Source organism: Pinus tabuliformis, chromosome Q, assembly GCF_031772625.1.
Source record: "Pinus tabuliformis cultivar Carrire ecotype Pingquan chromosome Q, CPIR1, whole genome shotgun sequence".
NCBI classification, from domain to species: Eukaryota; Viridiplantae; Streptophyta; class Pinopsida; order Pinales; family Pinaceae; genus Pinus; species Pinus tabuliformis.
Window position 1 is genome coordinate 413,873,712 of NC_142296.1, and position 16,467 is coordinate 413,890,178.

General features: G+C 35.9%; 1 pseudogene; it reads left to right on the plus strand.

The window, feature by feature from the left end:
* The first annotated feature begins 3,862 nt into the window (after positions 1-3,862).
* Positions 3,863-16,467, plus strand: part of LOC149219951 (uncharacterized) — a 44,692-nt pseudogene continuing 32,087 nt past the window's right edge.

Here is a 16,467-nt window from a genome sequence, read left to right on the forward strand (position 1 = left end):
TAAAGCGGGTGGTTTGGAACGAATTATGTGGGAAGGGCTTGCCATGATCAGAGGACGGGGAAGCCGAAGCCAAAGGGATAATGTTCTGGGGAGCAGGCTGAGAATGCCCACGGTTTCCACTGCTGCCTCCACGGCGAGAGCAACCACGACGACGCACCATTGTCAAGGGAACGAAGTGACCTGAAGGAGATGAGGAACAAGGCCAGACGGAGCAGGTTCGAAGGTGGGAAAGCCAAGTAAAGGTCTTACACCAAATATGCAACTAGGCTACCAGAGCGATATGAGGATGCAGGGATAAAGACAAGCTGATGAAGAGAGACCCGATGGGAATGACAACTGAAACAACCAATGAAGCCATAAATAAAACAACCTACGAAGAGTCTCGAACAGGGAGCGCATTCAATTCCGAATGCTTGATGATCTGCAGGTACTGTAATTAATCCATTTCATCTATAGGACGATTTTGGAGGCCGTGCAGAATTGCCAGCTACAAGTCTAGATGCCGGCTTGACATGAACCATCATTGATTATGCCTTGAAAGCACTCGCATCCGGGTGAATGGTTATGTTGTTAATAATATTGATTGACAATTTTAAATTTAGAACAGATGTTGAAGAGTATTTAGTAATAGAGATGGAATTGGAAAATTTTAGGGGTTATTATTTGTAAGTAGGCTAATTTTCCATGATTTTTCAAAAAAAAACTAGCAAATTTCCAAATTTTACAATATAAAATTATTTTAACTTAATAATCACCAACATTATATAAAAAGTATATAAAAATCATTTATATTTGAATAATTTTACAAATATCAATAAACATTTTATAGTTTGCATATTAAGGATTAGTGAGCTTCTAGTAAGTTTAGCCAATATTATATAAATTTCACATCTTTATATGTAAAAGTATTATCATTTTTAATTTTATTATAATCTTGATTTAATTTCTATGGGAATCTTTCTAGTAATCTTGAGGGTAGAGGGTTTAGTTATATCTCAAAAGTAATTACAACTTTTTTCTTTTTAGATAAAGTGGGAGTGAATATCCATGGTTAAGAATGATAGCATATTGTTATAAAATATTTTTATTGTGAAATAAATAAGTCATGGTATTGGCCCATGGTATTGTAACAAAGTCTATTCACAAGTTAATAACAAAATTAAAATATAACAAATTAACTTTAAACTTTCTATTAATTGAGTGAACATTTAAATGTTTACACTTTACATTTATGAGCTCCCATTAGATTAAAGTTGTTAAATGTTAAATGTCCTGACAATAATTTAGTTAAGTATTAATAGTCATAAGTACATAAATCTTTTAAAATATAAGATATAGAAAATAATCTTTTTAATTTTTATATTATTTATTTATTTTTACAGGGTTAATATTAAACTTAGTAAAAACATTTTGGAATATCTCTATTTCAACAACATTCAATTATCTATTTCAAAATATGTCAAGAACATTCAATTATTTATTTGAAAATATACATTATTTGAAAGAGAAATTTTTTGGTGGCAATAATTTATTTAAGTATTAACAGTCATATAGAAAATAGTATTTTTTTAATTTTTATATTATACTTGATAAAAACATTTTGGAATATCTCTGTTTCAACAACATTCAATTATCTATTTCAAAATATGTCAACAACATTCAATTATTTATTTGAAAATATACATTATTTGAAAGAGAATTTTTCTATAATTTCATTTAGTCCAGCTTCCACTATCACACTAAATACAACTATCTCATAAATACTACTAATGAGTCAGTTACAACATGTCTCCAAAGATTTAAACCCATGGAAATGAATAAACAAACTTCACCAAACCATTTAAACTAAAATATTTTGGCATTCAAAATATACAATATATATATATATATATATATATATATATATATATATATATATATATATATATATATATATAACCTTTTTTTTTTTTAAATGTTCATGAAAATTTAAGGTGGTTATGGATCTTCAGAATTACCATATTTAATATGGTGTAACATCCATCAGTGAAAAGTAAATTTGGCTTGGGGTGTCCATGGTTGTGACCCATCAGCAGCAGATCCAAGTCCAACAGCAGCAAAAGTAGTAGATCTAGCAGATGTAGAGTCTGTTGATGAAGCAAAAGTAGTAGATTCTGTCGAAGCAGCACGAGTAGTTAAAGATGCAGCAGCAAAGCAAGTAGTTCGATACCCAGCATCATAAGTAGCACCAGTCACCACCAGCCAGAGAGCCATCTAAGCCACCTACCTTAGCCCTTTATTCTACTTTTGATCTAGTAGCCAGCAGCAGGGGCTTTAGTAGCATACCCATAGCCAGTAAAAGCCAGCTAGACTCTTATACCATAGCCAGAGCTAGCAGCAGAGGCTAGAGCAACATATGATCCATCAATGGCAGAGCCAGATGCAGTAGTTCCTATGGTTGACCCTGAACCAGTAGTTCCAGCAACAGTAGACCCAGCATTTAGAGAGTGATACCACCCTGTCAAGGCATGGGGAAAGCTATAGGTACATGGTTTACATATTTATTTGGATATTTTATATGTGAAAAATTTAAAGTATTTTTCTGTATATGCCATTTGATCCTGAGCATGCCAGAAAAAACGTTATATGTATTAAAATATGCTGCAATCAATTGAATAGGGTGGGTTACTATTTTCTCACACTCGTGTCACTGATAGCGGGGATACTTGGCCTTCTATGAACTGACAGTTGAAAATAATTAATATTATTTTGTATTAATGGAGAAAATGGTTACATTGTTGTAACATTCTCCCTAGTTTAGGATTAGTTCCTAGAGTTTAGGGGTTTGGTTGCAACTTCCTAATTCCTAGTGTTGTATTTAATGATGTAATCTTTCACTGATGAATAATAGAGTGTACGGGAGTGATCTCTCTATTTTGTGAGTGTAGTCTCCAAGTGCAGGCCACACCTAAGAGCTACATCTCTTTCTTTTCAATTCTGTTCACATTTTATCTTGGTATCAGAGCTCAGATTGGGTGAGCTTGATCTTTTATCACCTTTGTGGCTGAAGTGCCTTTGTAGCTAGCTTGCCTGTGTGGTAGAATTGCCTGTGTGGCTTGAAGTGCCTTTGTGGCCGCATGTACACAAGAGCTCTGTGCTCAATTGAGCAGGTGGACTATAGAACACCTGGCTCGGACTCGGATTTATTTTTTTTCCTGAGTAGAAGAGTGTTGGCATGGGTTTCTGGCTCGGGAGCGTGCCAGAATTCTATATTGGCACGTCTGTTTGGTTATTAAGCGTGCCACCGCGCTAGAATACTGGATTGGTGTGGAATTTAAGGGGAAAATCGTGCCAGACATTTTTCCTCGCATCGATTTTATCTTAGCACGAGATTTACGCTCAGGAGAGTTCCAAATCACCTTTAAGGGGATTTGCGGGAAGCCTCATCTTCGTTTGGCGATTTATGAGGGGTGCAGATCGGCGAAGTTGCAGATCTATCCGGGAGAGGCAGATCAGATCAATTTTGATTAGATCAATTCTTCGGCTCTATTGAAAACGCAGAATTTGCTCAGTGAAGCGGGATTGCCAGACACTGTAGATTGGTGGCAGAGGTGACAGATCGATCTGACAAGTATCGTTTTTTGTTGTTGGGTAGATTCATTTTGTAAATCTGGTCAGAATGAGTAATACGATGGAATCTTACCTTCACGAGTCTGGTAAACTTGATGGATCTAACTTCACGAATTGGAAGTTTAAGATCCAGACCTTACTTGAGGGTGCGAATGCTTGGTCCATAGTTACAGGCGATGAGCAGAAGAGGAACGCAGGGCCACAGGAGCAAGACTGAGATAAACAAGAGAACAAGGTGAAAGTTTTGCTGAAGATGTCTGTGAAGGACAACGTTATTGCGCACATCAGAGATTGTAAAATGTCCGCGGAGATCTGGACGACCATCAAAAATTTGTATCAGACCCAAAACACAAGCCGAGTCTTGGCACTTAAAAGCAAGCTATTTTCGATGAGGATGAACGAAAATGAGACTGTTGCTGCATTTATTGCACGGATCAAATATGTGAAAGACGGATTGGGGAACATCGGAGTGACGGTGTCTGACTCTGATCTTGTCGCAATCACACTCAACGAGATGCGAGATGAATTTCAAACGTTCATCACTAGATTGTCAGCAAGAGAGAAAGCACCCACATTTGATGATCTCACAGGGATCTTGCAACAAGAGGAGGAGCGGCGACAGAACTTGAACCCCCGGAGTGATGATCTTTCACTGATGGCGAAACGACTATCATTCAAAGGAAAGCAGCCACAGCAGCAATCAAAGCAGAAAGGAGGAACATCACATAAGAATTCACATTCACATAAAGGTATGCTTGCAAATCATTCTGAAAAGAAATGTTATTATTGTGGAAAGAAGGGTCATATACAGAGTGAATGTTATAAGAAGCAGGCTGATGATGCAAAGAGGAGGCAGGAAATGCAAAGCATAGAGGATACTTTGTTGAAGAAGATAAAGACTTCAGTCATGAATTTCGACTGTTCACAATCGACTGTGCCCTTTCAGCATCTAATGAGGACGATATTTGGTATGTCGATTTCGGAGCATCCTCTCACATGACAGGTAAAAAGGAATTTTTTGATATTCTTGAAGAAAGTATAAATGGATCAAAAATATACCTAGGAGATGATAGTGGATACAAGATTAAAGGTTATGGGGTGATTTCAGTTAAGTTACCAAATGGAACAATTAGCCACCTTAAAAATGTTTTATGTGTACCTGGAATTAAGAAAAATTTGATATCTGTATCCATGATGCCTGATCAAGATATGCAAGTCGAGTTCTTTAAGACTCATTGTGTGATAAAGGATTGCAGGAATGAAATAGTTGCAACAGGCATGTGAGTTGGAAGCCTATACAGATTGGATGCAAAAAGTGTACCAAAGAAAGCCATGGTTGCAGGAGGATTGACAGCCGAACAACTATGGCATCAGAGGTTCGGTCACTTGAATTTGCAGGACCTCATGTTATTGCAGAAGAAAGGTATGGTTGAGGGGCTTCCTATCTTTCATAATATTCAGTTAAATTGTGATGGTTGTGCCTTAGGAAAAATGCATAGAGAACAGTTTCCTGTGCATGATAGGAGGAAGGAAACAGATATTTTAGAACTAGTGCACACTGATGTATGCGGACCTATGCAGACAAGATCACTAGGAGGAGCATATTATTTTCTGTTATTTACTGATGACTGCACTAGATATTCATGGGTTTACTTTTTGAACAAGAAAAGTCAGACTTTCTAGTGCTTTATAGAATTTAAAATCTTGGTGGAAAAACAGTTTGGTAAGAGTATAAAAATTCTTCGATCTGATCAAGGGGGAGAATACAAGCTAAGGGAATTCATGAAATTTTGCAAATCTCATGGGATTGTTTAGTAGTATACAGTGCCACACACACCACAACAGAATGGAGTTGCAGAGCGCAAAAACAGAACCTTGGTGGAGTGCACAAGGAGCATGTTACAAGGTAAGGGTCTGTCTAATAGTTTTTGGGCGGAGGCTATTAACACTGCTATATATTTGAAGAACAGAAGTCCTACCAGGTATCTTGGCTTCAAAACCCCTTTTGAAGCTCTATATGGATTTAAACCAGCAGTAAACCATCTAAGAGTATTTGGGTCAAAAGCATTTGCCCATATACCCAAAGATGATAGGAAGAAATTAGACCCTAAAGCAGTTAGATGCATCTTTGTTGGTTATGGCACAAAATTTAAAGCATATAAATTATTCAATCCTGAGTCTCGTAAGACATTTGCAAGCAGGGATGTAGTGTTTCATGAACAGGTACAGGAAGGGAAAGATGATGTTGGTGATGATTGGCACATTCCATTGTTGTTGGAGGAAAGCAGTGAGGATGAAAGAGAGCAGGAGCAGAAAGAAGAGCAAAAAGAAGAACAACAAGAAGGTGATAATGCAAGCCCAATTGCAGCAGAAGAAAACAAATTTGAGGTAAGTCCCCTACCAAGGAGAATAGGTAGGAAGACTCAATTACCATTAAAATTGAGAGACTATGCTTTGATGTCAAAGGTTTTGAACATTGTAGAACCCTCTAATTACAAAGAAGCTATTCAATTTAAGGAATGGAGAGCTGCAATGAATGAAGAGATGGAATCAATTCTTAGAAATGATACTTGGGATTTAGTTGAGCTGCCTAAGAATAAAACACCCATAGGATGTAAATGGCTGTTTAAACAAAAAATGAATGCAGATGGAAGCATAGAGAAATTAAAAGCTAGCTTGGTTGCAAAAGGATATTCACAGCAGGACGGTATAGATTTTGATGATACTTTTGCACCTGTAGCAAAGTTAAATACAATCAGAATGCTTATTGCTTTAGCTACTAAATGTAATTGGGAATTACACTAGCATGATGTTAAATCTGCATTTTTAAATGGTGATTTAAAGGAGGAAATTTACTTAGTACAACCAGAAGGATTTGTAAAGTAGGGGCAGGAACATCTTGTTTGCAGATTGAAAAAGGCTTTATATGGTTTAAAGCAAGCACCCAGGTCTTGGTACGAAAAGGTTGATTCTTTCTTCGTAGAGCATGGCTTTCATATAAGTTTAAATGACCCAAATTTGTATACCAAGTACAATAATCAGGGGCAGATTATTTTGATTTCTATGTATGTGGATGACATGATTATAATAGGAAATGCAGATGATTTAATCAGAGGAATCAAAAGGCTTATGGCACAAGTTTTTGAGATGAAAGATCTTGGAAGCCTTCACTACTGTCTGGGATTAGAAGTATGCAGAGATACTGGGCAAACTTTTCTTACCCAAGGGAAGTATGCCAAAAATCTGTTGGAAAAGTTTGGTATGAATCAGTGTAGATCAACAGCGACACCTTTGCAGTAGAATCTGAAATTGAGCAGTGACGATGGCACTAAAGAGGTTGATGCTACAATGTACAGACAGCTGGTTGGCAGCTTGATATATCTTACAACAACTAGACCTGACTTGGCATACTCTGTTAGTGTGTTGAGCCAATTCATGTCGAAACCGCTTGAAAGTCACTAGGTAGCAGCAAAAAGCATGTTGCGGTATCTTTGTGGTACTGTTAATTATGATATTTTACACACTGACGCATCTGATGTTACACTAGCAGGTTTTTCAGACTCAGACTGGGCAGGTAACTTGGATGATCGGAGGTCCATCATAGGTTACACATTCTACATAGGATCCGGGGTCATAGCATGGAGCAGCAAGAAGCAGAGTACTGTAGCTTTGTCTTCGTGTGAAGCTGAGCATCAAGCATTCTGTGCAGCAATGTGTGAAGCGATCTGGTTGAGAAGGATTCTCAAAGATGCAGGAAAAGAACAGAAGAATCCCACTTCCATCAAAAGCGACAACCAGAGCACCATTAAATTGGCATACAATCCAGTGTTCCACAAAAACACCAAACATATAGACACTCAGTTCCATTTTGTTAGAGAGAAAATATAGTCAAAAGAAATTGTTGTTGAATATTGTAAAACTTGTGACAATTTGGCTGATATTTTTACAAAGCCACTTGCACATGTGAAATTTGAATTGTTTAGAAGGATGCTAGGAGTCCAGGAGAACCCTTTCTCCATTAAGGGGGGGAGTTGAAAATAATTAATATTATTTTGTATTAATGGAGAAAATGGTTACATTGTTGTAACATTCTCCCTAGTTTAGGATTAGTTCCTAGAGTTTAGGGGTTTGGTTGCAACTTCCTAATTCCTAGTGTTGTATTTAATGATGTAATCTTTCATTGATGAATAATAGAGTGTACGAGAGTGATCTCTCTGTTTTGTGAGTGTAGTCTCCAGGTGCAGGCCACACCTGAGAGCTACATCTCTTTCTTTTCAATTATGTTCACATTTTATCTCTGATGGGGTATTTATTGATTGGCACTTGATAGAAAAATACTAGTCCCATTTGCATCCTTTGCATTACGATTATATTGTTATCCGTCGGTTCTCAACCATTTCAGAAGCATCTTATCACTCTCACAGCTGATCGTTATCACTACACGCTGAGTCTATCAGAAAAATCAATTAGGTCCTCGGTATATGCTTATGTTTGTTTGTTTTCATCATGAGCATAGCCTTATAACCTGTGTTCATTTTTGTTTTCTCTGAAATTGAATTTCATTGACTTTGTATTCATTTACGTTGGTGCATGGCTTCATAAGCTTCGTTCATTTTACAATGGCCTCTTCAATAGCAATGAGGTTATAAAATAAGGTACATGCGTCTCTGCAGTGCCCAACACCTAAAGGGATGCAGTCTACGAAAGGTTAAGGAAGCAATTCTCCTACTTTCATCCAAACAAAAGTTTTCCAATCTACCTACAGAATGTTGGCGCAAGCTGTGTCTTAATGTAGTGATAGATTCGATGTAGAAAAGTGGGGTGTTGACTGGTATGCCTTTAGAACTTATAAGGTATGTTCCCCTCACATGGGTGTTTTGTTTGGTACCCATGATGCTTTTAATGAAATAAAGGATGAAATGCCAAACTTTTATTTCATTCGCAATCATCATTTCAATAGCAAATTTGAGGCCTGTGCTGGGACTCTAGCACTTCTAGAGTACCTACAACATTTGGCAAAAGAAGAGGAGTTGGCATTAAATTTGGTTGCATATAGGGAGCAGAAAAGCAATTTGGTGAAGAAAATTGAGAAGTCTGTTTTTGCTATGGAAATAGGTAGTTCTTCCAAGTTTCTAGAGAGCTCGTTGTAGCTGCATTCCTAATGGCATTGATCAGCTATCTTGATTCTAGAACAGATGTCTGAATAGTAGGACCTACCAATGGAGATGGGGAATGCAGGGTTCACTCCATTAGTTTCTTCCACACTAATAAGAAATCCTCTGAGATTGCCCATGCTCTTTATGAAAAGGGTATTGCTATTAGTCATCTCTCGGCATTATGCTCAACTGGTCTCCTGTTCATCAACAATGTGAATGAAGGGGTAGTGAGAATTTCAATGCTCCATTAAAACACTCGTGAGGTCACATATCCCTTCTCTTGTTTGAATGATATTATACGAATATAAAATAATTAAATATGTGCAAAAAGCAGTGTTGGGCCTCATATCAAGGGCCATCACTTCGCTCTTAGATCAGTTTCTCATTTTAATTTTGATTGAAAAACTTGCACTTCATTTCTAAAAAAGTTTGTATTTGTAATTACCACCACAAATGCATCAACTGTGATATTTGTTAGAAAGTTGTTGTGTACATCATGTGCAATTTAAATATTTACAATTTGAAGTGGAACTTCATGACATCTGCAACTTACGTTTGCTGCCATTCTGTGGGCAGGGCGTTACAGGTTTTGTCATTATAGATTTTGTCACTACTCAAGAGAGTTTTCTTCAACCACATTATATTAATATTTAATGTAATACCCTTGCAACTTACTTTGCGAGTTTTACATTTAATTGTCGGCTGGAAAGTTAAAAGATGTAATGCTTTATTTGATCTTATTATGCTAATTTTTATTAGTGTTTAATTAACCTGAAAATATTGACTTATAATTATCAAGAAATATTGGTATATACCTACATTTGTAAAATTGTAATTTTATTTTACTGATATGACATTTATTATTGTTATTATTCAATTTCCAACTTGTCTTCCCAAATTTAATTTTGGATAGGATATGGTCTCCAATTTATTTCCAAATTTAATATCCATATCCCAAGATGTCTTTTCAAATCTAGTTTTGAAAAGATATGATCTTTTCCAATTAATTTCCAAATTAGATATCCATATCCCAAGATATCTTTTCAAAATCCACTTGGGAGAAGATATAGTCTTCTTCAATTTAATTCTAAATTAAATATCCATAGTTTATTCCCAAAATATTTTTTCAATCTACTTTGAATAAGATATAGTAAGAAAACTCAAAGATACTAAATGAAAGGATGAGGGGGTAGTCATGGAATTAATGATAGGTGGTTGAGGTGGATGAGAAGAAGAGGCATAAGAAAGGAAGGATGATGAGAGGAGATGGAGGATCATTAGTCTTGGTTTTTGGTTTTGGAGGATTTTGTTTTGGGGGAGGAAAGGAGAGAGAGAAAGGAGATAATTGAGAGATAAATGAGGGAATACAAACTTGGATTGAAGAGTGTTTGTTTAACTTCGACATGCTACATCTGGTTGGACTTGGGCTCGGAGGGTTAGGGAACCTATGGAGGTTCCTTGGGCTAGGAAATCATTTCTAGTTGGCTGGGAGGCAAATTCAGTCGGGAGAGAAGCATCCTAACAGAGTTAGGAGCATCTTAACCAAGCTATTGGAACATGTATTCTTTCGTTTATTAATTACTTATGTAAATAGTTGAAACGAAATATTTACTTGTTTAATATGTTGTAAATAAATTTTAATTGTATATTGTCATCAAATAAATGTTGATTTATAAATAAGTTATTTTCTTTCTTATTGTGTTTAAATTAAATAAATTTAGTTTTTAGTTAAATGACCCTAGGATGGATCCTCACACTTGGTATCAGAGCCACGTTTCAAAATCTGAGACCTAAATCCCACCAACATCATAAAACCATTGGGGTCAAAGCTAGCATAAGGCCAGGGTGGGGTTTTGTATCTTTTCTACTACAGATGTTTTCTTGGATTTTTTTTTCTAATTTAACCCGATGCCATACTAATGAATACAATTTATCTTACCATGACACATGGTAAATCTTAGTATGGAATATAATTTAGTCCATGAAGTGTACCCTTGGAATGTATTACCACAATATACATAAACCTGCAAAATTTTGAAATTCACAACTCTATCACGGGCTATAAAGTAATAATAGAAGTTTAAAAGAAAGTTAAAAAAAAAAACTATAAAAACAAAAAACAATATTTCATTCTACTTTTAATAGGTTTCATAAAAAAAAAATCTCAAGTATTAATACACTAAATCTAAATTACTAAAAATATTTAATATGTTCTAGCTTTATCTTATATTTTACCTCTAGTTAAAGATTGAATTGCTTTGACAAAAAGATATTTTATAGGGCCACATAGTCTAATAATTCATAACTCTATCATTGGCTATAGAGTAATAAAACAAGTTTAATTCCCTTTTAATAGATTTTATTAAAATATATGTTTTTACTCAACATTTGTATTTAATATTTAATATGCTCAGTTGCAAATCTCATATTTCCACTACTGGTTAAATGTTGAATTTTCTAGAGATTTTTTTTCCATATGTAGTTAATATTTAATATGTTCTAGTTGCAAATCTCATATTATTAAAAATTTATATTTTTTTACTTAACATTTGTATTTAATATCAGTTGCAAATCTCATATTTCCACCGCTGTTAAATAATGAATTTCCAAGAGATCTATTTTTCATATAAATAAAAGAAACCAGAAACTTCCGTTGTTGGCACTTGAACCCGGGTCTCTCGGTAGAGATTTTTTTTCATATAAATAAAAGCTGGTTAAATGTTGAATTTTCTAGAGATCTATTTTTCATATAAATAAAAGAAACCAGAAACTTTCGTTTTCGGGACTTGAACCCGGGTCTCATCGTTCTGTAGTGAGACTTGGGAGCAGGTGGGCAATTCCATTCGGGTTGGGCACAGACGAAAGAAGGATGAAGACGAGGCATGCGGATGCTGGCATGGTCTTAACTTTGGGCTCATGAGTAGATGTATCTCCTCCTGATCCAAAGTAGATAACTCCATAAACAACCCTACTATCCTTTCTATTTAAATTAAATCTCCAAATGATAGTGGCAAAGAGCCTCCTGTTGCTCAGACAATGTCTTCCATAATTACTAGTAATACAGGAAGCAATCCATCCACACCCAAAGTAAGAGATGATTTGAAAGTTTCATCCCAGTTTTGTTGAAGCCCTTAGTCGTCTTCTCAATACTATATGTTGCACTCAAAACAGAGACCCAAATCGATTCCCTCCTTCAACTGTCTCAGATACAAGAACCCATGAAAATCAAGCCCTCTGTAAACTTAATGCAACAGAATAGGGACCCTTGACTATATGAGGCTTCTGACCTCTTTCTCAGTAGTATACTACCTGACAACGAAGACCCAGATGAGTTTTTTTTCTTCTGCTAGCTCCAGAAACCAGAAATAGGTACGTACCAAGTGGGTACTCTGTTATCCAGAGAGGCCAGGCTAGGCACTCTTCTCCACCCTCCTCCTCCAGAGGTAGGGTAAAGGAATTATCCCACAATTATCCTCCCTTCACAAAAAACAAATCCCTCTAGATTACCAGTAGCTGAGGATCTAAAGAAATTTCTTCCATCAAAGCTCTTATCAGGTGTGCCTGATGCATCAAATCTAATGGCCAAAACCAAAGCCGTGTAGAAAAAAAAAGTCCACAAAACCATGGATAAATATCAGCTCTTGAGTCCAAGAATAAAACAGGACTTATAGTGTGCTGCAGACGCTCTATGGCCTCTATATTAAATGTCTCCCTGTGTACTACATTTTCGCTTAGGTGAAAACTATAATGTTAGGACAACAATGCAAAAACTAGACTGCTAGTTAAAAAAAAATTACTCACATTTTTTTGTAAAAGGATATTTGCTGTATGGCAATTTCCTGAGCACAACCAAAAAAGAAATTGATATTCTATTTTTAGAGCACCACTTTTTGATAACACAAATTTAGGGTTTATGTCAATATTTCATTTTCACTGACCTTCCTTGACTTTCAAATTAATCATGTTCAAAATGATTAACTGACCCACCAATGAGAATTAAATAGTTGAAATACTTTTCTTTAAGACATTCTTTACACTTCGATAACCAAATATGTTTACCAAGAGTTACTGCCGACCACAACTTATGCAATTCACTCCATAAATTTATATAGAAGTTTACTAAGGTTAATGCCCACCAAAATTACACTTAGATAGCTAATTGTGTTTACCAAGAGTTACTACCCACCATAAATTACGCAATTCACTACATAAATTTACATAGGAGTTTACCGAGGTTAGTGCCCACCAAAATTTATGCAAATTGTGGCAGAACCTTTAGATAGAAGAATTATTGACTTAGTAAACAAGAATAACCTATCTATGTATACAAGAAGGTTGTAATTTCCTATAGAGTTAAGTCCCTTTAATTAAATCCAGATTATTTCCTAAAAATTGAGATTAACATTAATACAAAGAAATATTATTTTGAAGAAAATATATTTTCTTACAACCATATTAATTCATATAATGACAAGATTTAGTAAAAATTTTGACTTTTTAAGTTGCATTAAAACAAGTTGTTTATTTATTAATAATATTCAATAATATAAATGAACTTAAGTGAAATTTTTACAAGTTGCTCACATTATGCTTGATGCCATGCATAATTCTTAACCTTTTTTTTTTATGCAGCTTCTTGAAAAAGAAATTGATACACAATAGAGTTATATTAGATATTGTCATAATATTAATATGAATATGTTTACAAAACGAAAATCCAACATATTGAGATCAAAGTGTCAAAGGTGAACACCAATTGATTAGCACATTAAAACCTCCTTTAAGACAATATATAATATTGAAATATTAAAACATGTAGCACTAGCCATTCTATATATATCATTGGGATAGTAAATACCTAACAATAATGTCAGTGTTGAGTTGATTGAGGCCATTAGACACCTACTTTGAAAACACAAGGATAACTACTTTGAAAACACAAGGATAATATGTATATATATATATATATATATATATATATATATATATATATATATATATGACAATCTAGCATTATTGATGGAATTTCAAGAGGACACCTAGTTATAATAATGTGATTAAAAATGGTAAGTTAATGTTTATGTGAATGCTCAAAATATATAAGATGGATTTAGGATGATTGTTTAGGGATATCTAAAGATATTTGAGGGTGACTAGTAGTGCATCGTAGCACTTGCTTAGATAGCAATGGGAGAGGATTTAGTATATCCACGCTATCTTTTCAATACTAAAAATACTCGTTTAAAAGTATAATAAAAGGAAAAACTACACCTATCATTATGCAAAACATGTGTGAACCGAGTAAGAATTGACAAGGCCCTAAGTTGTGCTAATAAGTATTGCATATCATACAGATATTTGAACAATTCAAAATGGTGACGACGCAAAGAAATCAAGGTCAAGGAGGATCACCACAAGGAACTCCTACAAATAACCCATTACCATCACCAGAGTTGGCTCTCATCTTGCATTCCCTAGAAGCAATTAATGAGACTTTAAGAGGGCGCTAAACAATTGAAGTGGAAGTAGAGCACCCTCAATCAGGGTTGGGAAATATCGAGGGATCAAGAGAATCTGATAGAGGACCTCCAATCTAGGGCATTACTAGGGAGCTCCAAAATATTAAGCTCCCAGAGTTTGCTGGAGGTTGTGCTAGTGAACATGCAGAAGCCTAGTTAAAAGGAATGAGAAGGTGCTTCGCACTAAGAGATTATACTTGCAATTCAAAAGATGAAATAGCGATATTACAACTTAGAGATAGTGCTCTAAATTGGTGGGGTAACTTAGAGCGTCAAATACACCTCACTCCATACACAGTTACTTGGGTTTATTCGAGGAGAGATTCAGGAAAAAGTACCTACCATCATATTATGAAGAACAATAGGTAGAAGCCTTCCATACTTTGGTACAGGGAAATCGTACGGTAGAAGAATATGAGATTAGATTCGTGGAATTGGTCAAGTATGTCTCCTACATGGATATTGATTAGTGCCAAGAAGATTGTTTCATTTATGGATTGAACCCTAAGATTAGGGAAAAGGTGCAGACATGGAAACCATCCTCAGTTGCAGAAGCTGTGGAACATGCTCGTTATGTTAAAGAGCACTTAGACTTAAAGGCTAGAAACAAAACCATTTTTCTACAACAACCAAGGTTTATGGGGAAGGCCCCTTGTACCCTCCCCAGGGGAGGAAGTTTGAGGCCATCGCCATATGGAAACAGGGTTGTACCCAGAGCATCGACATTGGGTATTTCAATGGTTACTAGTGCAGCTTCACCCGCAGCTTCAAGGACGTGTGCAAGTCAAGGTCATACCCAAGGAGCAACAAGTAGGGGTAGGGGTCCCAGGGGAAGGGACTCTTTCCAAAGAACTCCACAACACTTTGTTCAAATTCTACCACGCATAACTTGTTGGGGATGCAGGGGACCTCAATACTAGTGTGACTATCCTAAGTTACAAATTGGTAACAATCGTAGAGAAGGAAAGGCACCAATGGGTGGAGAAAGTAGCCACCATTGAATCTATGCAGCAGTTGATAACCAACAAGTTGAACTCCAATCTGTCGTGGTAGAAACCTCAGGTATGATAAACAAAGTAAAAGTTAAAATTTTATTTGATTCTGGTGCTGCAGATAGTTTTGTTTCGCTAATTGCATTAGAAAAATGTGGGTTGGAAGCCTATGAGCATGATGACTTTAAGAAAGTTGAGATGGCGTCTGGGATAAAACAAGTAGTAGGACCTAGTGTTGACCGATGTTAGGTAAACCTCGGGGTGTGTATAACTAAGTTGAAAGCATATGTCATGACATTGGGGATGTACGATGTAATTATTGGAATGGACTGGCTGGAAGCTCATCAAGCTTTGGTAGACTATTTCAAGAAGAAGGTGATTTGTTTAGATGATGAAGGTAGGTTAATTGATATTTTTGGAATTAAGAGAGGAGTGTCCCTATGATCCATATCCATGATGAAGGTAAAACATTGTCTCTGACAAGGTTGCAAACTATATGTGGTTGAGGTTGTAAGTGAACAGAAAGGACCCTCCATAGATCAACACCCAATTTTGTCAGAATTCAAGGATGTTTTCCCTAAGGAATTGCATGGATTAACTCTTTAAGGGAGATTGATTTCAGAATCAACCTAAAACCTGGTGCAGAACCAATATCTAAGACACCTTATAGGATGACAAATCCAGAACTTTGTGAGTTGCAGATGCAGTTAAAAGAGCTTTTGGACTTGGGATTTATCAGACCTAGTTTTTCACCTTGGGGTGCACCAATGATTTTCGTCAAGAAGAATGATGGTTCCTTAAGGCTATGCATAGATTATAGGGACTTGAATAGAGCCACAATAAATAATAGGTACCCGATACCTAGAATAGATGACATATTTGATCAAATGAAGGGAGCAATGGTTTTCTCAAAGATCGATATACGATCTGGATACCATCAATTGAGGATTAAGGAAGGTGACATCTCCAAAAATTTATTTCATACTCGGTTTGGGCACTACGAGTTCGTAGTTGTTCCATTTGGTTTAACCAATGCACCAGTAGTATTCATGAGCCTTATGAATGGTGTGTTCAGGAAGTATTTGGACCAATTCGTGAAAGTCTTTCTGGACGACATTCTTGTGTATTCCAAGAATGGAAAGGAGCATGAAAAGCACCCAAGGGTTGTATTGACTTGCTTAAGGGAAAATC